The sequence below is a fragment of the Arachis hypogaea genome, chromosome 19 (assembly GCF_003086295.3).
Source record: "Arachis hypogaea cultivar Tifrunner chromosome 19, arahy.Tifrunner.gnm2.J5K5, whole genome shotgun sequence".
Taxonomy (NCBI): Eukaryota; Viridiplantae; Streptophyta; class Magnoliopsida; order Fabales; family Fabaceae; genus Arachis; species Arachis hypogaea.
Genome location: NC_092054.1, coordinates 112744699 through 112768830, shown reverse-complemented (window position 1 = coordinate 112768830; position 24132 = coordinate 112744699). Strand labels below are relative to the sequence as shown.

The 24132-nt window shown below is 39.3% G+C and overlaps 1 non-coding gene across 1 annotated transcript; it reads left to right on the top strand.

Annotated features, from left to right (window-relative positions):
• Positions 1-19289: 19289 nt before the first annotated feature.
• LOC112780740 (small nucleolar RNA R71) lies at positions 19290-19397 on the top strand. The gene has a single exon (XR_003191556.1). It is a non-coding gene; the product is annotated as a small nucleolar RNA R71 (small nucleolar RNA).
• The last annotated feature ends 4735 nt before the right edge of the window (positions 19398-24132 follow it).

Below are 24132 nucleotides of genomic sequence, written 5' to 3'. Positions count from 1 at the left end.
CAGGGCAGCCCCCATATATGCCATTTTAACACTGTTTCGGGTCATAACATCCAGATGGCGAAGGATTGACACATCATCCATGGGGAGGGTACCGTAGGGACCGATTTGCTGATCTACGAATTCGATTGCATTAAAATCAGGGGCGTCAAGGTTAAAGGCCTCAATTGTTTTCTATTTCTTGTTGGGAGGAGCACCAGAAGCAATGGCAGAAGTCTGTGGAGGATCAGTCAGACGAACTCGAGGAGTGGGGATCACCTTCTTTGGCCCAGGAGAACTTGGCACGGGCGGCTTCACAGGAACTTGAGAAGATCCCTCTCCGGCCGCCTTGGCCGAGATGTTTTGAGCAGCAGCAGCCTTCTTCGCTTTCTTATAGGCCTTCATGGAATCATTGTTTTTCGACATCTCTGAAAATACAGAATCAACCGTAAATGACGAGTTACAACATAGGAGAAGAAAAGCTCAGAAACAAGTATAAAAACAAGTCAGACAGTACCCAAAGCAGTTCGAACCAAAGATGGATCACTCAAGAATCTTTTTGTATCCAGATGGGGTGGTTCCCCCCACAAATCTTCAAGAACAACTACAAAAGCCCGCTCAACCTCATTAAGCATCTCCCATGTATAACGTGGCACTCTCACATTCTTTTGCCACTCTAGAGGAAAAGCAGGCTCGTCATTCTCATCAAGAAAAAAGGGCCGGACCCGCTCAACAGCACGGACTTGGAAGAAATAATTCTTAAAATCTTTAAAAGACTCATCATACATGGCAAAAACTTTACGCCCCTGGGCCGATCTAAATGAAACCCACGAAGCTTTCTTTTTGGAAGAACCCCCGGGCTTGGCCGAGACAAAAAGATAGAGGAAAAGAGTTTCAGAAGGTGTTACGCCTAACTCTTGGCAAAGCAGTTGAAATATTTTGATAAAACCCCAGGAATTCGGATGAAGCTGGGATGGAGCAATATTACATGACCAAAACAAGTCGGTCTCGAAAGCAGTAAAAGGAAAAGTAACGTCCAACTGGCTGAAGAAATATTCATAAGCGTAGAAGAAGGGATGCTCCCCCTCTACGAAAGTAGGAAAACAAGCCCTCTCATAAGAGTCAGGAGCTACAAGCTCATAATCCCTCTCCCGAGCACTGGTACCACAAATCCTATGACGTTTCCTTAGCTCTACACAAAATTCAGCATCTACGACAGAGACACACATTAAGACAAGGGAGTCCAGCCAATCGGACATCCCCTCGGGAACTTTAGAAGACACCTCTACAACGTTATTGCGAGAAGACATGAGGCCAACTAATCCTACAATAAGAAAAGAAGATTGGATTACTAAAAAACATCTCGGACGAGGGGCAAAACAACTCGACAGACGAACAAACAAGAAAAGAAAAACCCCAATACTTAAACCAAAGTCCTGGGGCATCCTTTGGAGGCAGTAACAAAGCAAGGTTTCAGGAAAAAGCTATAGCTTACGTCCCGACATTTCTCAAACAAGAAAAGAATATCTTAAATAGCAAACATTTCAAAGAAGAAAAACACAAAGTCATCAAAACCACTATCTTCCTATAGTCTATCAGCAAGGAGCATTGTCAACATCAAAAATACCAAGCAGAAAATCATCAAAGACACAACCTTTTTCAGAATCAAGCAAAAACCATCATCGAAGGCGCAAGCAGAAACGGTGATAACATGCAAAGGCCCTAAAAGCATCAAGCAACAGGAAAAGCGAAAAAGCTCATGCAAAAGACAAAGAAACTCCAGAACACATAGCGATCAGGCACAGTAAAAGACAGAAAGATCCAAACTTTCTCCAAGAAAAATCAAAACTTTCTCAAAATAGACAACAAAAGTGACGAAGAAAGAGAAAGGAAGAAGAACCAAACCTGGAAAAATGGGAGAAAACCACAAAGGAAAGCAGAAAAGCAGAAGCGACAGGCGAAAGAGCCACCCCTCGAACTCTAAGCAAGAAACAGAAAGCGAGAGAGTAAAGGGAGAAGTTACGAAGAAGAGCGAAGAAGAGAAACCATTTTTGATTGTGAAATTTAAAATAAAAAGCTAAGGGAAAACGGGGAAATTAATACCAATTAATGAAGGTATTAAACCCTCGCACGTTCCCAAGAACAAGGTGCTGGTATAAAAGCGCGCGCTTTTAGAGGAAAACGTTCTACATTCAAAAGATTCTACAAAAAGAAGAAATCGACAAAATGCTTGAACTCAGTTTCACTAAAGAAGGACCGAAGTCAAAGGACTCGACCTCAAAAAAGAAGACCGAGCTCAAGCAGGGGCATTGTCCATACCCTGGGTCGAGCTATCCAACCCGGGATGATTGGCGACAAAGCGACCGACCTCTTCAGGTCAGACTATCCGACCTCTTCTTCTAAAGAATTCGGCCAATCGACAGGAAAGCCCAATAAAGGGCCCAAATAGAGGAACACGACCCAAATCCACAGGCAGTCCGAGCCTACAGAGATAAGGGTGGTTCCCTTGAAGATAAGCTGACCTCACCCAAAGATAAGATAAGATAAGATAACTAACTTATCTTATCTAAAAAGGTCACTCCACACCATTATAAATACACTGGAGCACCCAGGTATAACTCATACTCTGATTCTACTAAAAACCTGTTTAATACCCATGCTAACTTAAGCATCGGAGTCTCTTGTAGGTACCCCCCACCCTCCGGTGACCAAGGATCAGAGGTGCAGTCAGTCCAACAAGTCGGACACAACAGCTCCGGTCGCAACCAACCAGCCGGACACATCATCTCTGACCAGTACAGAAGATCTTATCCGAGATCGACCTACAGTTTCAGGTAACCCTCGGAACACTTAGGAAGGGGTGGTCCTAATGATCTTGCAAGCTCCACTCCCTTGTACTCTTCCTTGATTACCTCCACCTCTTTACAACTCTCCTCAACTTCAACCTCTTTCTCTTGGTGGCTCTCTTCTAATTCAATCTCTTCTTCATTGCTCACCAACGGCATGAGAGGTTGTTCATCTTCTTCTTTGATCTTCATGTCAAACCTAATTGGAGAGGATTCAATTGTACATAAGAATTCTTCAATGATTGAATCCATTTCTTGGTCAACCTCTTCAAAGGCTTCAACCACTTCTTCCGGCTCAATTATCTTAACTTCTTCCCCTTGTGACAATTCTTGCTTCAACTCCTCTTCTTCATATTGAAGCTCTAAGCTCACTCCCTCACTAAGCTCCTTGGTTGCTTCTCCACATTCGTCAATGGGAGTGCCTTGGTTGCTTGGGCTTAGTTGGGAGGAGGCCATATTGCTAACGGCTTCCACTAGGATAGCCATCTTGGCTCCTAGCCTTTTAAACTTCTTTTCATCCTCCTCTTGTCGCCTTAGGATATGAGATTCAAGATCTCTCAATTCATGCGTGGGGGCTTCATCGGGAGGTGATGGTGGAAGAGAAGGTTCCTTGTTTGGGAGAGAAGTTTCATAATTGGAAGGCGGTTCATCTTGGTAAGGGTATGAAGATGGTGTATATTGAGGTGGTTCTTGAGAGTAATTGTGTTAGAATGGTGGTGGTTCTGATGACAAGTCATCTTAGCCTAGTTTCACTAGCCTTTTTCTTTTGTTTTCAATAGAATTATGCACTTTCTTGAGCCATAAGCAAGCCAATTGGGTAGATTTTCATGTTTCCTTTGATTTAATCAACCATGTATGAATTAATACAATTTCATGAGGTTTTATGCTATAATTGTCACATATTATGAAAGAATGAATATCTCATGATTTTGAGCATATCTTTGATGTGTTTGGTTGATTAATGATAAGTGAAGAAAGCTTGGAGAAAGGATGAAGCAAGAAGGAATGGTTAGGAGGAAGAGAGGACAAAAAGTTTGAGCAAAAGTTTGCCTCAAACTTTAGCTCAAACTTTTGGATTAATTGAAAATGAACCAGGAAGCAAAAAGCTGGACCAAAAGTTAGCCTCAAACTTTTGGGCAAAAAGTTGGAGCAAAAGTTAGCCTCAAACTTTTTGGCTAACTTTTGGGCAAAAAGCTGGAGCAAAAGTTAGCCTCAAACTTTTTGGCTAACTTTTGGCATCACAAATCAACACCCTGGAGAGCAAAAGTTTGCGCCAACGTTAGCCCCTAACTTTTTGGCTAACGTTGGCCCATGAAAAACACACCCTGGAGAGCAAAAGTTTCCGCCAACGTTAGCCTCTAACTTTTTGGCTAACGTTGGCGCCATGAGTGTGCAAGGGGAGGCCAACGTTGGAGCAAAAGTTAGACCCCTAACTTTTGCCCCAACGTTGGTATCAGCAAAAGAGGGTGGCTGATGTGAAAAGTTGGAGTAAAAGTTAGCCTCAAACTTTTACTCCAACTTTTACTCAAGCTTTTATGATTCCAACCCGGTTCAATTCGGTTCTTCTCCAAACTCCAAGAGCAATCAACCAAGGCCTCTATCAACCCAATTCCATCAAGAGCAAAGGCCCAATTGAAGGCTTGAAGACCATTTGAAGAAAGTGTATAAATAGCATAGGATTTAAGTTTTTCAGAGAGCTTTTCCTTGGAGTTTTGAGAGAGAGTTTTCGGAGAGTTTTGGTGATTGAGTGAATTTTAAATTTCTAAGTCTTGGGGAAGGAGAATTGAATTCCCTTCCTCTTAGTTTTCTTGCTTTCAATTTCAATTACAATTGTCTTGGATCTTGGGAGGAGAATTGAAGAACTTCTGTTTCAATCTCACCTTGGGATCTTGTTTAATTTTCTGCTTAATTGAATTTCAGTTTCGGTTAATTGCTTTTCATCTACTTTCTTTGCAATCTACATTTCCTTTGCAATTGTTCTTGTTGGATCTAGGAAGGCATTGAGATCTAGACTTGGTTTTCTAGTCTCTTGGGTCCTGAGATCCGGATTTCCCATTTCCCATTCCCTGTTTACTTTTTTCATGCTCATTTACAATTCTGTTTTTAAAGATCCGGTTCGATTCAAGACATCCTTTACTTCTCTGTTTGTTGCAATTTACTTTCCTTGTTTAAATTTCTGCAAATCCAATTCCCAATTCCCTTTACAATTCAAGCCGTTTACATTTCTTGCACTTTAAGATTCTGCAATTTACATTTCTTGCGTTCTAAGTTTCTGCCATTTAATTTCTTGTTCTTTAAGATTCAGCACTTTAAATTTCAGTTCTCTTTACTTTCATGCAATTTACCCATTCCCTTTATTTTCCATGCAATTTAAATTCTGCAAATCACAAATCACTCAACCAAATCTTGATTCGCTTGACTAAATCAACCACTAAACTAAAATTGCTCAATCCTTCAATCCCTGTGGGATCGACCTCACTCCCGTGAGTTTTTATTACTTGATGCGACCCGGTGCACTTGCCGGTTAGATTTGGGTGTTTTGGAGAAATTCGTTTTTCCACAAAAATATCCCATCAAGTTTTTGGCGCCGTTGCCGGGGATTGATTAGATTGACAATGACTAAGTGAGGTGGTGATCTAGATCTAGCATTTTATTTCCTGTTTCTTTAAATTTTGACTAACCCACTAACTGTTTGAAGTTTTGTCTCAACTGACTACACTCAAATTTCAAGAATACCACTGTGCGTTCTGTTTGTTGATTTATATGTCACAGGAAAGAAGAAAGGTCAGAGGAAAAGGTATCAATGAAGAAGGAGTTCCTGAGAAAGAAGAACACTACAACATGAAGCCGCAAATCATTACACTAATCAAGAACAATTGTTCCTATGGTGGAACTCCACTGGAGAATCCTAAACAGCACCTATCCAATTTTCTGAAAACTTGTGGTGCTGTCAATCTCGATAGTGTAAATCATGATACCTATAAGCTCTTGTTATTTCCCTTCTCACTGAAGGATGAAGCGGCACAATGGCTTGAAACCTTTCCCCAAGGAAGTATAACTAGTTAGGATGATTTGGTTGCCAAGTTTCTAGCCAAATTCTCCTCATCCCAACAAAACATCAAGATGAAAGAGGGAGTACATCCATTCATACAAGAAGGGGAAGAACCATTGTTCAAAGCATGGGAAAAATACAAGAAGGCAAGCAACAAAGCGGATTTCCAAGCATTCTATGAAGGATTAACCCCGGAAACAAGAAGAACGGTGGATCACTTCTCAGATGGTCTGCTCAATGCAACAGCAACCATCCAAGGAACTGCAGAGTTCAATGACAAGAGAGCCAATAACCAACACTCATTTGAGACCCCACAGAATGCAACTTCAGAAAAGGGGATAATGAATCTTGAAGGAATGAAGGCAGTCATGAATCAAAGCAAACAGCTACATCAGCAAACTCAGCAACAATTGGAGTCAATAGCTAGACAAATTGATTTTCTCCATTCTACTACAGTGAATGCACAATTTCCACCATGGAAGCCACATTCTTATCTAAGAATGAGGGAATCTCAACATTAGGAACAAAGGGACTTCAACTACAACAACCCCAATTTCCCAAACCTGCAAAAACACTACCATACCAGCAACAATCACTACATACCACCACACTACCCACCCTTCCAACCCCCAACACCCCACAACAAACCAATCTCACAAGACTCTCAGAGGATCACCAATCTGGAGATCTTAGTAGAGAGGATGATGACACATCAAGAGATGATAAGCAAACACCAGGAGGCCTCACTCGGGGGAATTAAGAGGCAAATGGAACAATTAGCTAAGAATCTCACAGAAATGAGTGAGAAGAGGGCTAAAGGAAAAGAATCACTCATCCAGGATGAGCATCACAAAGCAAAGCCTCACTTAGGAGGACAAGGGGACAAGGAGAAGGAAGCTCATAATCTGAACTGAGCAAGCACAGAGGATGTCAAGCTAGTGACAATAAAAGAGCGCTTGTTGGGAGGCAACCCAACCTAAGGTAGTTTTCTTTTCATAGCTATTTTAATAAAAAGGTTAATTAGTTTTATCTATATTGCAAGAAGCTAAGTTTGGTGTTGTACACCAAAACAATATAAGGGAGAATGAAGGATTCTAAGTTTGGTGTTCCCACACCAAAGTAAGTACAAAGGCCCACAAATAAATCCTGCATGCTAACCATTGTTTCTAAGTGCTTGGGGAACAAGCAACTTTCAATATCACTGCAGAGCATCATACAAGCTTTTGGAAAAATTAAGCATCATCAATCAAGGAGATAAAAGAGGAATGTAAAGATCGGCAATGATGATGAGGAAGAGGAAAGCAAGCGAACTCCAAAAGGTTGTATTGTTCAGTGATTATTTTGTATCAGATGCTGCTAAATTGAAAGTTACATAATACCCCTGCCTGCCTGCATAGCATAGTTTTTCTGTAATTCAATAACTAAGATGCTTGACTATTCATAACACTACACTTTTCACACTTGTTTGCACTCAATATTTCAAAAATGCATCACATGAAAGTTCTTTGAAAAGAAGGATTGAGGAATCAAACAATTTTGAGGCAAGCAAAATATTAGGAGAAGTGGTGGTTCTAGTTGTATGATTATGTATTGAGGTTGCATGCTTGTGAAAACTTGCATGGGAGCTCATAGGCAGGACATGAAGTTCAAAGAAGTATTGTGGAGATTCTCAAAAATCTATTGATCCAAGAAGCAGCAAACAAAACAAAAGAAAATAAAAAAAATACAAAAGCAAAAAGAACATGGCCCAAGGCTCTGAGCATCAATTACTAGGCAGAAAAAGAAAGAAGAAACAATGACTCAAAGAGTTGTTAGCCTAGTAAATGCTTGTGGTTGAGTTGTGTCAAAGAAAGAGGCTTGAGCAAGTAAATCCTTAGGGGTGCTTCAACACCTAATACCTTAAAACCAACTGGTTTAGGAGTATTGATTGAAAGCTTATCTAAAGAGCCGCTTTGAGACATGACACTTAGAGTCAAGGCCAAAGAAAAGAAACTATAAGCTGCTTCAAGGTGACTACATATAAAGAGATCTCCATGATACCATTTGGATGAAAATCCTAACACCTAAGACTCCCAATATGTGAGGACTAGTAAGCACTGAAGCCCTTGCATGAGCATATGATTTAGAATTTACCCCACTGTTACTTGATCACTTCACTCACAGGACCTGACAAGTTGTTCTTCAATCCATCTTAAATGAAAGAACCATTGAGCATAATTCATTTCTTGCTTGGGGACAAGCAAGTTTTAAGTTTGGTGTTGTGATGACAAGTCATCTTAGCTTAGTTTCACTAGCTTTTTTCTTTTGTTTTCAATAGAATTATGCACTTTCTTGAGCCATAAGCAAGCCAATTGGGTAGATTTTCATGTTTCCTTTGATTTAATCAACCATGTATGAATTAATGCAATTTCATGAGGTTTTATGCTATAATTGTCACATATTATGAAAGAATGAATATCTCATGATTTTGAGCATAGCTTTGATGTGTTTGGTTGATTAATGATAGGTGAAGAAAGCTTGGAGAAAGGATGAAGCAAGAAGGAATGGTTAGGAGGAAGAGAGGACAAAAAGTTTGAGCAAAAGTTTGCCTCAAACTTTAGCTCAAACTTTTGGATTAATTGAAAATGAACCAGGAAGCAAAAAGCTGGACCAAAAGTTAGCCTCAAACTTTTGTGCAAACTTTTGGGCAAAAAGTTGGAGCAAAAGTTAGCCTCAAACTTTTTGGCTAACTTTTGGGCAAAAATCTGGAGCAAAAGTTAGCCTCAAACTTTTTGGCTAACTTTTGGCATCACAAATCAACACCCTGGAGAGCAAAAGTTTGCGCCAACGTTAGCCCCTAACTTTTTGGCTAACGTTGGCGCATGAAAAACACACCCTGGAGAGCAAAAGTTTGCGCCAACGTTAGCCTCTAACTTTTTGGCTAACGTTGGTGCCATGAGTGTGCAAGGGGAGGCCAACGTTGGAGAAAAAGTTAGACCCCTAACTTTTGCCCCAACGTTGGTATCAGCAAAAGAGGGTGGCTGATGTGAAAAGTTGGAGTAAAAGTTAGTCTCAAACTTTTACTCCAACTTTTACTCAAGCTTTCATGATTCCAACCCGGTTCAATTCGGTTCTTCTCCAAACTCCAAGAGCAATCAACCAAGGCCTCTATCAACCCAATTCCATCAAGAGCAAAGGCCCAATTGAAGGCTTGAAGACCATTTGAAGAAAGTGTATAAATAGCATAGGATTTAAGTTTTTCAGAGAGCTTTTCCTTGGAGTTTTGAGAGAGGGTTTTCGGAGAGTTTTGGTGATTGAGTGAATTTTAAATTTTTAAGTCTTGGGGAAGGAGAATTGAATTCCCTTCCTCTTAGTTTTCTTGCTTTCAATTTCAATTACAATTGTCTTGGATCTTGGGTGGAGAATTGAAGAACTTCTGTTTCAATCTCACCTTGGGATCTTGTTTAATTTTCTGCTTAATTGAATTTCAGTTTCGGTTAATTACTTTTCATCTACTTTCTTTGCAATCTACATTTCCTTTGCAATTGTTCTTGTTGGATCTAGGAAGGCATTGAGATCTACACTTGGTTTTCTAGTCTCTTGGGTCCTGAGATCCGGATTTCCCATTTCCCATTCCCTGTTTACTGTTTTCATGCTCATTTACAATTCTGTTTTTAAAGATCCGGTTCGATTCAAGATATCCTTTACTTCTCTGTTTGTTGCAATTTACTTTCCTTGTTTAAATTTCTGCAAATCCAATTCCCAATTCCCTTTACAATTCAAGCCGTTTACATTTCTTGCACTTTAAGATTCTGCAATTTACATTTCTTGCGTTCTAAGTTTCTGCCATTTAATTTCTTGTTCTTTAAGATTCAGCACTTTAAATTTCAGTTCTCTTTACTTTCATGCAATTTACCCATTCCCTTTATTTTCCATGCAATTTAAATTCTGCAAATCACAAATCACTCAACCAAATCTTGATTCGCTTGACTAAATCAACCACTAAACTAAAATTGCTCAATCCTTCAATCCCTGTGGGATCGACCTCACTCCCGTGAGTTTTTATTACTTGATGCGACCCGGTGCACTTGCCGGTTAGATTTGGGTGTTTTGGAGAAATTCATTTTTCCACAAAAATATCCCATCAGGTTCCATGTATGGTTCATATGGTTCATAAGGTGGTTGGTATGGTGGATAAGGATTAGGGTCATATGGAGGTATTCGGTGAAAAGGGGCTTGTGAGTAAGGTGGTTCAAAGTCATGTTGAGTGGGTGGTTCATAGGCATGTGGTGGTGGTTGTTGACAATCACAATAAGGGCCACCACATCCATTAGATTGATATGCATTAGGATTAGAATTATACCCATAAGAAACCGGAGGTTGTTGTTGCCAAGAAGGGTGATCAATCCTTTGAGGTTCCTCCCACCTTTGATTGTTCCATCCTTGATGCATATGGTCATTGTAGCTCCCATTTCCTACAACATAATTTGAGCCAAACTCATAGCCAAAGTGATGAGAATTCATAATAACAAATAAAAACAAAAGCTAACAAAAATAAACAACAAAGTCCTAAAGCTAACAAAAACTAACAAATAAGCAAAAGGCAAACATATTCACAATAGCCAATAATATAACACCATTGCAACTCCCCGGCAACAGCGCCATTAATTTGACACAAGGATTTATACCGGTTCGGAATTCCACAAAATAATTCCGTTGTTAATATAGTCCAAACCAATAGTCAATCCTCAAATCAAATTAAATTTGAGTTGTCACAAGTAACAAACCCCAAATAAGAATTAGCCGAAGTATTTAGACTCCGGGTCGTCTCACAAGAAATTGCAATGAAGTGTATGATTATTGGCTATGAGGGATGCAAGAGGGTTTTTGGTTGATAAGAGGGGCAACAAAATAAGTGACAAGAAAAGTAAATCAAACAAGTAACTAAAGAAAGCAAGTAATAAAGAGAGACATTCATGGCAAGTATTGAGATCATAGGATTTCTATCCTAGTCATGCAATGATTAATTCATCTTATTTAGTCAACTCCAACAAATAGGGAGAAAGTCAAACAAGACTAATCAATCATACCACAATAATAAACAAGAATTTATCTTATTACGTCATCTCCAACATTGGAAGAAGGTATCATATTATCTTCCATGAGAGAAAGTCTAATAAGACTAGCTAATCTCAATCCAAAAGTTTTAATCAACTTACTAATTAAATTAGCAAAAGATTAGCGTCAATGGAAACAATATTAGCTAACAACTCTAGATCACCAACATGAGTTGGGTTTTCATGACTCAAGATTGCCTAATTACTCTCTCCAAGCCAAGAATGCTCAAAATCTACTCTAACATCCAATCAAGCATTTTGTCAAACACTTGGTGGGTACAAAAGGAAAGCATAATAAATGACAAGAATTAATAAAATCTACCAACTACAAATTGCAAGGAAACAATATCACAACTCAAATCAACAATAAAAGAACATGGAAACTTAAAATTGCATTAAAGAAAATTAAGATTCAACAATGGTTCATAAACATAAAAATGGCAAAATAAGAGAAATGACAAGTAAAACTAGAAGAGTAGAGATGTAATACAAGAAATTAAGAAGGAAAACTAAATCAAGACAAGAATTATAACTTGGATCCAAGAAGAATTAACTAAAACTACCCTAAAATCTAGAGAGAGGAGAGAACCTCTCTCTCTATAATTCTAACCCTAAAACATGATAAAAACTAAACTATGACTACTTTCTTTTTTCCCCCTCTCAATCCTTGGGTTCAATAGCATCAGAAATGGGTTGGATTGGGCCCAAAATGAGCTACAAAATCGCTGGAGGCGATTTCATTAAAGTGGACCCACGAGCAACATCGGCGCGCACGCGTACATGGCATGTGCGCTCCCCTGAGCGCGAAGCAACATATAGAAAATTTTATATCATTTCGAAGCCCCGGATGCTAGCTTTCCAACGCAACTAGAACCGCTTCATTGGGATCTCTGTAGCTCAAGTTATGGTCGTTTGAGTGCGAAGAGATCGGGCTTGACAGCTTTACAGTTCCTTCATTTCTTCATGAGTTTTCCCACTTTGCATGCTTTTTTCCTCACTTCTTTCATCCAATACTTGCCTTATGAACCTGAAATCACTCAACAAACATATCAAGGCATCGAATGGAATTAAAGTGAATTAAAATTACCAATTTTAGGGCCTAAAAAGTATGTTTTCACATTTAAGCACAAATGAAGGGAGAATTGCAAAACCATGCTATTTCATTGAATAAATGTAAGAAAAGTTGATAAAATCCCCCAAATTAAGCACAAGATAAACCACAAAATCGGGGTTTATCAATCATCATGATTCCATCCGGGTGGTGAGCAATCTGAATTCTCACTAAGGCATCCAAACAGCTTCCTAGACAAATTCAGTTGAGCTTTACACCAACCTTTGCATTTAAACTTTGAGCTTTCTACCATATTGAACCTTGCATGACAACTCCAACCACTAACCATCTTCCTCTTACTCTTAACGCCACAGAGAGCTATAAGCTGGCCATCTGTCTCAAGTAAACCATATTCAAGTGGGAAAGTAAAGGGCAAGGATAAGAATTTTACCCACTTGAATGTTGTATTGGATGGTAATGGCTTTGGAGGAGAGGTCTCCAACAGCTTTGGGAAGGTAATTTCAAGCTCCATTCCCTTGTGCTCTCCTTTGGCAACTTCCACCTCTTTGCAAGTGGTGCACGAAATTGTGATGTCCAGGCTCAAACAATCCCTGGCAACGTGAGCAACTTGGTACGCGTAATCGTGATTACACTTTAATGATGTAAAATTCATGGCTCTTTCTTTCCCTGGCAGTGGCGCCAAGAACATGGTGCCAATACCATGGTTCACAACTTCGATACAACTAACCAGCAAGTGCACTGGGTCGTCCAAGTAATACCTTACGTGAGTAAGGGTCGAATCCCACGGAGATTGTTGGTATGAAGCAAGCTATGGTCACCTTGCAAATCTCAGTCAGGCGGATATAAAGTGATAATGGTGTTTTCGAATATTATATAATAGAATAGGGATAGAGATACTTATGTAATTCATTGGTAGGAATTTCAGATAAGCGAATGGAGATGCTTTCGTTCCTCTGAACCTCTGCCTTCCTGCTATCTTCATCCAATCAGTCTTACTCCTTTCCATGGCTGGCTTTATGTGATACATCACCACTGTCAATGGCTACTTTCGGTCATCTCTCGGGAAAATGATCCAATGCCCTGTCACGGCACGGCTAATCGTCTGGAGGCATCACCCTTGGCAATGGCTTCATCTTATCCTCTCAGTGAATAATATGCTCACGCACCCTGTCACGGCACGGCTATTCATCTGTCGGTTCTCGATCATGCTGGAATAGGATTTACTATCCTTTTGCGTCTGTCACTAACGCCCTGCAATCGCGAGTTAGGAGCTCGTCACAGTCATTCAATCATTGAATCCTACTCGGAATACCACAGACAAGGTTTAGACCTTCCGGATTCTCTTGAATGCCGCCATCATTCTAGCTTATGCCATGAAGATTCTGATTAAGAGATCTAAGAGATATTCATTCTAGCTTATTTCATGTAGAACGGAAGTGTTTGTCAGGCACGCGTTCATAAGGAAGAAGGATGATGAGCGTCACACATAATCATCACCTTCATCACGTTCTTGGGTGCGAATGGATATCTTAGAAGCGAAATAAGAAGAATTGAATAGAAAATAGTAGTACTTTGCATTAATCTTTGAGGAACAGCAGAGCTCCACACCTTAATCTATGGAGTGTAGAAACTCTACCGTTAAAAATACATAAGTGAAGGTCCAGGCATGGCCGAGATGGCCAGCCCCCTAAAATGTGATCAAAGGATCATAAGGTAATCCAAAGATGCCTAATACAATAGTAAAAGGTCCTATTTATAATAAACTAGCTACTAGGGTTTACATGAGTAAGTAATTGATGCATAAATCCACTTCCGGGGTCCACTTGGTGTGTGTTTGGGCTGAGCTTGAGTGTGGCACGTGTAGAGGTCCTCCTTGGAGTTGAACACCAGCTTTTGTGCCAGTTTGGGCGTTCAACTCTGGTTTTGGCTCCTTTTCTAGCGCTGGACGCCAGGTATGGGTAGAAAGCTGGTGTTGAATGCCAGCTTACATCGTCTATTCTTGGCCAAAGTATGGACTATTATATATTGCTGGAAATCCCTGGATGTCTACTTTCCAACGCAATTGGAAGCACGCCATTTCGAGTTCTGTAGCTCCAGAAAATCCACTTTGAGTGCAGGGAGGTCAGAATCCAACAGCATCAGCAGTCCTTCTTCAACCTCTGAATCTGATTTCTGCTCAAGTCCCTCAATTTCAGCCAGAAAATACCTGAAATCACAGAAAAACACACAAACTCATAGTAAAGTCCAGAAATGTGAATTTAACATAAAAACTAATGAAAACATCCCTAAAAGTACCTAGATCCTACTAAAAACATACTAAAAACAATGTCAAAAAGCGTATAAATTATCCGCTCATCACAACACCAAACTTAAATTGTTGCTTGTCCCCAAGCAACTGAAAATCAAATAGGATAAAAAGAAGAGAATATACTATAAATTCCAAACTATCAATGAAACAGAGCTTCAATCATATGAGCGGGACTTATAGCTTTTTGCCTCTTGAATAGTTTTGGCATCTCACTTTATCCATTGAGGTTCAGAATGATTGGTATCTATAGGAACTTCAGATTTTGAATAGTGTTATTGACTCTCCTAGTTCAGTATGATGATTCTTGAACACAGCTTCTTTATGAGTCTTGGCCGTGGCCCTAAGCACTTTGTTTTCCAATATTACCACCGGATACATAAATGCCACAGACACATAATTGGGTGAGCCTTTTCAGATTGTGACTCAGCTTTGCTAAAGTCCCCAATTAGAGGTGTCCAGGGTTCTTAAGCACACTCTTTTTTTGCTTTGGACCTTGACTTTAACCGCTCAGTCTCAAGTTTTCACTTGACACCTATACGCCACAAGCACATGGTTAGGGACAGCTTGGTTTAGCCGCTTAGACCAGGATTTTATTCCTTTAGGCCCTCCTATCCACTGATGCTCAAAGCCTTGGGATCCTTTTTATTTGCCCTTGCCTTTTGGTTTTAAGGGTTATTGGCTTTTTGCTCTTGCCTCTTGGTTTTAAGAGCTTTTGGCTTTTTCTGCTTGCTTTTTCTTTCTAATTTTTTTTTCTGCAAGCTTTGTTCTTTGCTGCTTTTTCTTGCTTCAAGAATCATTTTTATGATTTTTCAGATTATCAAATAACATGTCTCCTAGTCATCATTCTTTCAGGAGCCAACATATTTAACATTCTTAAACAACAACTTCAAAAGACATATACACTGTTCAAGCATACATTCAGAAAACAAGAAGCATTGTCACCACATCAATATAATTAAGCTATGTTCAAGGATAAATTCGAAACTCATGTACTTCTTGTTCTTTTGAATTAAAACAGTTTTTATTTAAGAGAGGTGATGGATTCATAGGACATTCATAACTTTAAGACATAGTTACTACTACTAATGATCATGTAATGAAGACACAAACATAGATAAGCACATAACATAGAAAACGAAAAACAGAGAAAGCAAGAACAAGGAATGAGTCCACCTTAGTGATGGTGGCGTTTCCTCCTTGAGGAACCTATGATGTCCTTGAGCTCTTCTATGTCTCTTCCTTGTCTTTGTTGCTCCTCCCTCATTGCTTTTTGATCTTCTCTTATTTCATGAAGCATGATGGAGTGTTCTTGATGTTCCACCCTTAGTTGTCCCATATTGGAACTCAATTCTCCTAGGGAGGTGTTGATTTGCTCCCAATAGTTTTGTGGAGGAAAGTGCATTTGAGGCATCTCAGGGATCTCATGGAAATGAGCTTCTTGCGCCTCTTGAGCTCCATGACTGGGCTCTCTTGCTTGCTCTATCTTTTTCTTAGTGATGGGCTTGTCCTCTTTAACGAGGATATCTCCTTCTATGTCAATCCCAGCTGAATTGCATAGGTGGCAAATGAGGTGAGGAAAGGCTAACCTTGCCATAGTGGAAGACTTATCAGCCACCTTGTAGAGTTCTTGAGGTATAATCTCATGAACTTCCACCTCTTCTCTAATCATGATGCTATGGATCATGATGGCCCGGTCTATAGTAACTTCAGACCGGTTGCTAGTGGGAATGATTGAGCATTGAATGAACTCCAACCATCCTCTAGCTACAGGCTTGAGGTCCAATCTTCTTAGTTGAACCGGCTTGCCTTTGGAGTCATCCTTCCATTGAGCTCCTTCTACACATATGTCCATAAGGACTTGGTCCAACCTTTGATCAAAGTTGACTCTCCTTGTGTAGGGGCGTGCGTTCTCTTCCATGTTTGGCAAGTTGAACGCCAACCTCACATTCTCCGGACTAAAATCTAAGTATTTCCCCCGAACCATTGTAACATAGTTCTTTGGGTCCGGGTTCTTACTTTGATCATGGTTCTTGGTGATCCATGCATTGGCATAGAACTCTTGAACCATTAGGATGCCGACTTGTTGGATGGGATTTGTTAGAACTTCCCACCCTCTTCTTTGAATTTCATGTCGGATCTCCGGATACTCATTTCTTTTGAGTTTGAAAGGGACCTCAGGGATCACCTTCTTCTTGGCCATAACATCATAGAAGTGGTCTTGATGGGCTTTGGAGATGAACCTTTCCATCTCCCATGACTCGGATGTGGAAGCTTTTGTCTTCCCTTTCCCTCTTCTAGAGGATTCTCCGGTCTTAGATGCTATCAATGGTAATGGAAAAACAAAAAAGCTATGCTTTTACCACACCAAACTTAGAATATTGCTCGCCCTCGAGCAATAAACAAAAGAATAGAAGAAGAAGAAGAAGAAATATGGAGAGGGAGATGGAGATGTGGTTTCGGCCAAGAAGGGTGTAGAAGGGTGTGTTTGTGTGAGTTTGATGAAGAATGGAGGGCTTTATATAGGGAAGGGAGGGGGGTTAAGGTTCGGCCATATGGGTGGGTTTGGGTGGGAAATTGGTTTTGAATTTTGAAGGTAGGTGGAGTTTGTGAGATAGGTTTATGGGGAAGAGTGGATGGATGTGAGTGGTGAAGAGGTGATGGGGAAGAGAGTTTGAGGTGGTTGGTGAAGGGTTTTTGGGGAAGAGTGTTTATGGGGTTGTGTGAAAGAGAGTGGTGAGAAGAAGTGAGTGGAGGTAGGTGGGGATCCTGTGGGGTCCACAGATCCTGAGTGGATCCTGTGGGTCCACAGATCCTGAGGTGTTCAAGGAATTACATCCCTGCACCCATTAGGCATGTAAAAATGCCCTTGTACACAACTCTGGGCGTTCAGCGCCAGGTTGGTGGCCATTTTGGGCGTTCAGCGCCCATTTGTGTGCCATTTCTGGCGTTGAACGCCAGAACCATGCCTGTTCTGGCGTTCAGCGCCCAAAAGCTGCCCATTTTGGGCGTTCAGCGCCAGAACCATGCTCTGTTCTGGCGCTGAACGCCAGACAGATGCTCCTCCAGGGTGTGATTTTTCTTCTACTGTTTTTGATTCCGTTTTCAATTTTTATATCTATTTTGTGACTTCCCATGATCATGAACCTAAGAAAACATGAAAAACAATGAAAATAAAAGTTAGATAAACATTGGGTTGCCTCCCAACAAGCGCTTCTTTAATGTCAATAGCTTGACAGTGGGCTCTCATGGAGCCTCACAGATATGCAGAGCATTGTTGAAACTCTCCAACACCAAACTTAGAGTTTGGATATGGGAGTTCAACACCAAACTTAGTGTTTGGTTGTGGCCTCCCAACACCAAACATAGAGTTTGACTGTGGGGGCTTGGGTTGACTCTGCCTTGAGAGAAGCTTTTTCTGCTTCCTCTCCATGGTTGCAGAGGGAGATCCTTGAGTTTTAAACTCAAGGGAGTCCTCATTCCATTGAAGGACTATTTCACCTCTGTCAACATCAATCACAGCTCTTGCTGTGGCCAGGATAGGTCTTCCTAGGATGATGGATTCATCCTCTTCCTTTCCAGTATCTAGGACTATGAAATCAGCAGGGATGTAAAGGCCTTCAACCTTTACTAACACGTCCTCTACTTGTCCATAAGCCTGTTTTCTTGAACTGTCTGCCATCTCTAATGAGATTTTAGCAGCTTGCACCCCATAGATTCCCAGTTTCTCTATTACAGAGATGGGCATGAGGTTTATTCCTGAACCAAGGTCACATAGAGCCTTAAAGATCATGGTGCCTATGGTACAGGGTATTATGAACTTTCTAGGATCCTGTCTCTTCTGAGGCAATGTCAGTTGATCCAGATCACTTAGTTCATTGATGAACAAGGGAGGTTCAACTTCCCAAGTATCAATACCAAATAGTTTGGCATTCAGCTTCATGATTGCACCAAGAAACTTGGCAGTTTGCTCTTCAGTAACATCCTCATTCTCTTCAGAAGAGGAATACTCATCAGAGCTCATGAAGGGCATAAGGAGGTTCAATGGAATCTCTATGGTCTCTAGACGAGCCTCAGAGTCCTTTGGTTCCTCAGAGGGAAGCTCCTTATTGATCACTGGACGTCCCAGGAGGTCTTCCTCACTGGGATTCACGTCCTCCTCTCCCCTTGTAGGTTTGGCCATGGTGCTTATGTCAATGGCCTTGCACTCTCCTTTTGGGTTCTCTTCTGTATTGCTTGGGAGAGTACTAGGAGGGATTTCAGTGATCCTTTTACTCAGCTGGCCCACTTGTGCTTCCAAATTTCTAATGGAAGACCTTGTTTCATTCATGAAACTTACAGTGGCCTTGGATAGACCAGAGACTAAGTTTGCTAAATTAGAAGCATTTTGTTCAGAGTTCTCTGTCTGTTGCTGAGTTGATGATGGAAAAGGCTTATTATTGTTAAACCTGTTTCTTCCACCATTATTAAAGCCTTGTTGAGGCTTTTGATCCTTCCATGAGAAATTTGGATGATTTCTCCATGATGAGTTATAGGTGTTTCCATAAGGTTCACCTAAGTAATTCACCTCTGCTATTGCAGGGTTCTCAGGATCATAAGCTTCTTCTTCATAAGAAGCCTCTTGAGTACTGTTGGATGCAGCTTGCATTCCATGCAGACTCTGAGAGATCATATTGACTTGCTGAGTCAATATTTTATTCTGAGCCAATATGGCATTCAGAGTATCAACTTCAAGAACTCCCTTCTTCATAGGTGTCCCATTACTCATAGGATTCCTTTCAGAAGTGTACATGAACTGGTTATTAGCAACCATGTCAATGAGTTCTTGAGCTTCTGCAGGCGTTTTCTTTAGGTGAATGGATTCACCTGCAGAAGTGTCCAGTGACATCTTTGATAGCTCAGATAAACCATCATAGAATATATCCAGGATGGTCCATTCTGAAAGCATGTCAGAAGGACACTTTTTGGTCAACTGTTTGTATCTTTCCCAAGCTTCATAGAGGGATTCACCTTCTTTCTGTCTGAAGGTTTGAACATCAGCTCTAAGCTTGCTCAGCTTTTGAGGAGGAAAGTACTTGGCTAAGAAAGCCGTGACCAGCTTATCCCAAGAGTTCAGTCTGTCTTTAGGTTGAGAATCCAACAATAATCTAGCTCTGTCTCTTACAGCAAAAGGGAAAAGCATGAGCCTGTAGACTTCAGGATCTACTCCATTAGTCTTAACAGTATCACATATCTGCAAGAATTTAGTTAAGAACTGAAAAGGATCTTCAGATGGAAGTCCATGAAACTTGCAGTTCTGCTGCATCAGAGAAACTAATTGAGGTTTCAGCTCAAAGTTGTTTGCTCCAATGGCAGGAATGGAGATGCTTCTTCCGTGTAAATTGGAATTTGGTGTAGTAAAGTCACCAAGCATTCTCCTTGCATTGTTGTTGGGTTCGGCTGCCATCTCCTTTACTTGTTCGAAATTTTCAATTAAGTTGTCTCTGGATTGTTGTAATTTAGCTTCTCTTAATTTTCTCTTCAGAGTCCTTTCAGGTTCTGGATCAGCTTCAACAAGAATGCCTTTTTCTCTGTCCCTGCTCATAAGAAAGAGGAAAGAAAAAGAAAAGAAGAGGAATCCTCTATGTCACAGTAAAGAGGTTCCTTATTGTTAGTAGAAGAAGAGAAGAAGAAATTCGAACACAGATAGAGGAGGGGGTTCAAATTTGGTGATGATGTGAGGAAGAGATGTTAGTAGATGAATAAATAAATAAAATAAGATGAGAGAGAAGGAGGGAATTTTCGAAAATTAAGTTTGAAAAGGAGTTAGTGATTTTTGAAAATAGTGTTTGAAAAATGTTAGTGATTTTCGAAAATTAAGATTAAAAAATAAAATAATTAATAAATAAAAAAAGAAATTTTGAAAAAGGGGGAAGATATTTTCGAAAATGAGAGAGAGAGAGTTAGTTAGGTAGTTTTGAAAAAGTTAAGAAACAAACAAAAAGTTAGTTAGTTAGTTGAAACAAATTTTGAAAAGATAGGAAGTTAGGAAGTTAGAGAAGATATTTTGAAATCAAATTTTTGAAAAGATAAGATAAGAAGATATTTTTGAAAAGATATGATAGGAATTAGTTTTGAAAAAGATTTGATTTTTAAAATCTCAATTAATGACTTGATTCATAAGAATTCATAAGACATGATTCTGGAACTTAAAGTTTGAATCTTTCTTAACAAGCAAGTAACAAACTTCAAATTTTTGAATCAAAACATTAATTGATTATGTTATTTTCGAACATTTGTGATAAAAATAAGAAAAATATTTTTGAAAAATATTTTTGAAATTTTCGAAAATAACCAAAAAATTTTGAAAAAGATTTGATTTTTGAAAAAGATTTTGAAAAAGATAAGATTTTCAAATTGAAAATTTGATTTGACTTATGAGAAACAATTAGATTTTAAAAATTTTTGAAAAAATCAATCCAAATTTTCGAATTTGATGAGAGAAAAAAAAGGAAAGATATTTTTTTTTTATTTTTGAAATTTTTATGAAAAACATGAAAATTATGCAATGCATGAAATTTTTAGATCAAAACATGTGATGCATGCAAGAATGCTATGAATGTCAAGATGAACACCAAGAACACTTTGAATGCCAAGATGAACATCATAGACACAATTTTGAAAAACTTTTAATGCAAAGAAAACATGCAAGACACCAAACTTAGAATTCTTTAATGCTTACGCACTAAGAATTCAAGAATGCATATGATAAACATGAAAAGACACAAAACAAAAAATCATCAAGATCAAACAAGAAGACTTACCAAGAACAACTTGAAGATCATGAAGAACACTATGAATGCATGATATTTTCGAAAAAATGCAAGATGCATATGCAAGTGACACCAAACTTATGATATGACTCAAGACTCAAACAAGAAACAGAAAATATTTTTTATTTTTATGATTTTCTAATTTTTTTAGATTTTTTCGAAAAGTTATTGAAAAGGGAAAATAAGGATTCCAAAATTTTTAATATGAATTCCAGGAATCTTGCATTCTTAATCTAAAGCTTCAGTCCAGGAATTAGACATGGCTCACTAGCCAGCCAAGCTTTCAAAGAAAGCTCCAGTCCAAAACACTAGACATGGCCAATGGCCAGCCAAGCTTCAGCATTTAACACCAGAGTATATTTTTCTTGATAACAAATTGCTGCTCATCATTTATCAAGTATGTAACTTACCTCTGATGGTTTGGAAGCCTCAGTCCAAAAGAATTTAGACATGGCTTTACAGCCAGCCAGGCTTCACATGCTTCATGAAACACTAGAATTCATTCTTAAAAATTTTGAATAAAATTATAAAATTTTTGAAAACATTTTTATTTTAAGAATAAATTTTTTTTTTCGAAAACAGGTGAGAAGATTTGAAAAATTTTTGAAAATTTTTTGAAAAGAAAACAAAAAGAAAATTACCTAATCTGAGCAACAGGATGAACCGTCAGTTGTCCAAACTCAAACAATCCCCGGCAACGGCGCCAAAAACTTGGTGCACGAAATTGTGATGTCCAGGCTCAAACAATCCCCGGCAACGGTGCCAAAAACTTGGTGCACGAAATTGTGATGTCCAGGCTCAAACAATCCCTGGCAACGTGAGCAACTTGGTACGCGTAATCGTGATTACACTTTAATGATGTAAAATTCATGGCTCTTTCTTTCCCTGGCAGTGGCGCCAAGAACATGGTGCCAATACCATGGTTCACAACTTCGATACAACTAACCAGCAAGTGCACTGGGTCGTCCAAGTAATACCTTACGTGAGTAAGGGTCGAATCCCACGGAGATTGTTGGTATGAAGCAAGTGTACCGGGTCGTATCAAGTAGTAAAACTCACTTAGAGTGAGGTCGATCCCACAGGGATTGATGGATCAAGCAACTTTAGTGGGTGATTAGTTTAGTCAAGCTAACATTGAGTGATTTGAGTGACAGTTGAAACAATAGAAAGTAAATGACAAGAGGAATTAAAGTGCAGAAAGTAAATGTGCAGAAACTTAAAGAACAAGAAAAGTAAATTGCAAGAATCTTAAATGACAAGAAATGTAAATTGCATGAAAAGTAAAGGGTTGGGGTGCTGGAAGCAATGTAAACAGAGAAGCAAAATTTCAGTGAATAAGAATTTAGAGCAATTGCAGGAAATGTAAATTGGAAGCAATGCAATAGAAAGTAAAAATGCTTGGAGAATTTTAAAAACAGAAAAGCAATGCTTAATTTGCAGCAATTTAAAGGTGGTTCAAGATCTCAGGAGTGAAAGAGACTAGATAACAAGTCTAGATCTCAAATCCTTCCTTGATCCAACAAGAATAATTGCAAAAGAAATAAAGAAAAGTAAATTGCAGAAAGAGTAGAAGAAGAAGCTGCGGATGGAGAATGAAAACAGAATTCCTTCCAATCTCAATCCAAAATTTCAAGACAGAAAAGAAAAATAAGAGAGAAAGCAAAATGAAAACTAAAAGTGCAAAACTCCCTATTGGAGCTAGCCTCCATACAATTCAGCTCATTTAATGAGATGGAATTGATGCCTTTATATAGGCTTTACAAAGTAAAAAAAAATGAAATTGAAATGAAAAATAAATTAAATGAAAATCCTAATTCTAGCTTGTTCTTGTGCCTTTGAGTGATAATGTGGGCTTTGCTTGCTTTGGATCTGAGGAGAAATGGGTTTGGTTGGCCTTGATTCAATTTGGAGAAGAATTGAATTTAAATGGAATTTTTATTCAATTTTTGGTCCATGGGTGTTGCTCCCAGGGGAAAGCTCAGTTGGAAAACCCAACTTAGCTTTCAAGTTGTGCTGTCCGTGTCATTTGATGCACGTCCAGCCTTGGTTGTGTGCCAAAATGGTGCGCACAAGGCTTGCTTGGTGCCTTTGGTCCGTGTCAAAATGTGGGGAAAAAGGGAGAAGTAGTGCTCAGTTGGGAAAACCAACTGAGCTCCCCTTGTGGCGCCTTGCTTTTGTCTTCAAGGTCCCAAGTTCAACTCTTGGTGGAAGAAGTTTTGTGAGCCTTTTCCTTGAATTTTCTTGAGTGGAAGCCCGATAAAGCTAAGTTGGAAAAGTGAACTGAGCACTATTTTGCTCTTGCCTTGCTTTCCTTGTGTCTCCCCCTTCGAGCCTTGGTGAAAGCATTGGCTGATTTTTTTGCTTATTTTTAGCCCTTAAAGATGCATTTCACTCGTGCCTCAATTTCATGCCAAATATGGACTATGATATATTGTTGGAAAGCTCTGAATGTCAGCTTTCCAACGCAACTGGAAGCACATCAATTGGACATCTGTAGCTCAAGTTATGGCCCTTTGAAGAAGGCATGGTCATGCTGTAAACGCACAACTTTTAACTTAGCGAAAATTCTTGCCTCCAAGCTAAGTTTTTTTGTACGGCAAAGCTAAGTTCACTTTGTGAACTGAGCTTTGAGTGCTGGTTGTGATGTCTCCTTGATTTGGTCATGGGCCACGCTTTTAAAAGCGTGGCCTAAGGCTCCAAAGTGTGCTCCAACTTCAAAGTGTGCCCCAAAGTTCTTTTTTTCTCCTTTTTAGCTTATTTTTGCTTCTTTGCTTCTTTTTCTTCTTATTTCCTACTAAATTTATAAAATTAAAAGATCAAGGAAATATACCCTTTAAGCATAAAAGAATGCAATATTTAAGCACTAATTATCAATTTCTTATATGAAAAAGCATAGAAAAACATGACATGGTGACATGTCATCACAACACCAAACTTAAACCTTGCTTGTCCCCAAGCAAGAAAAGAATCATG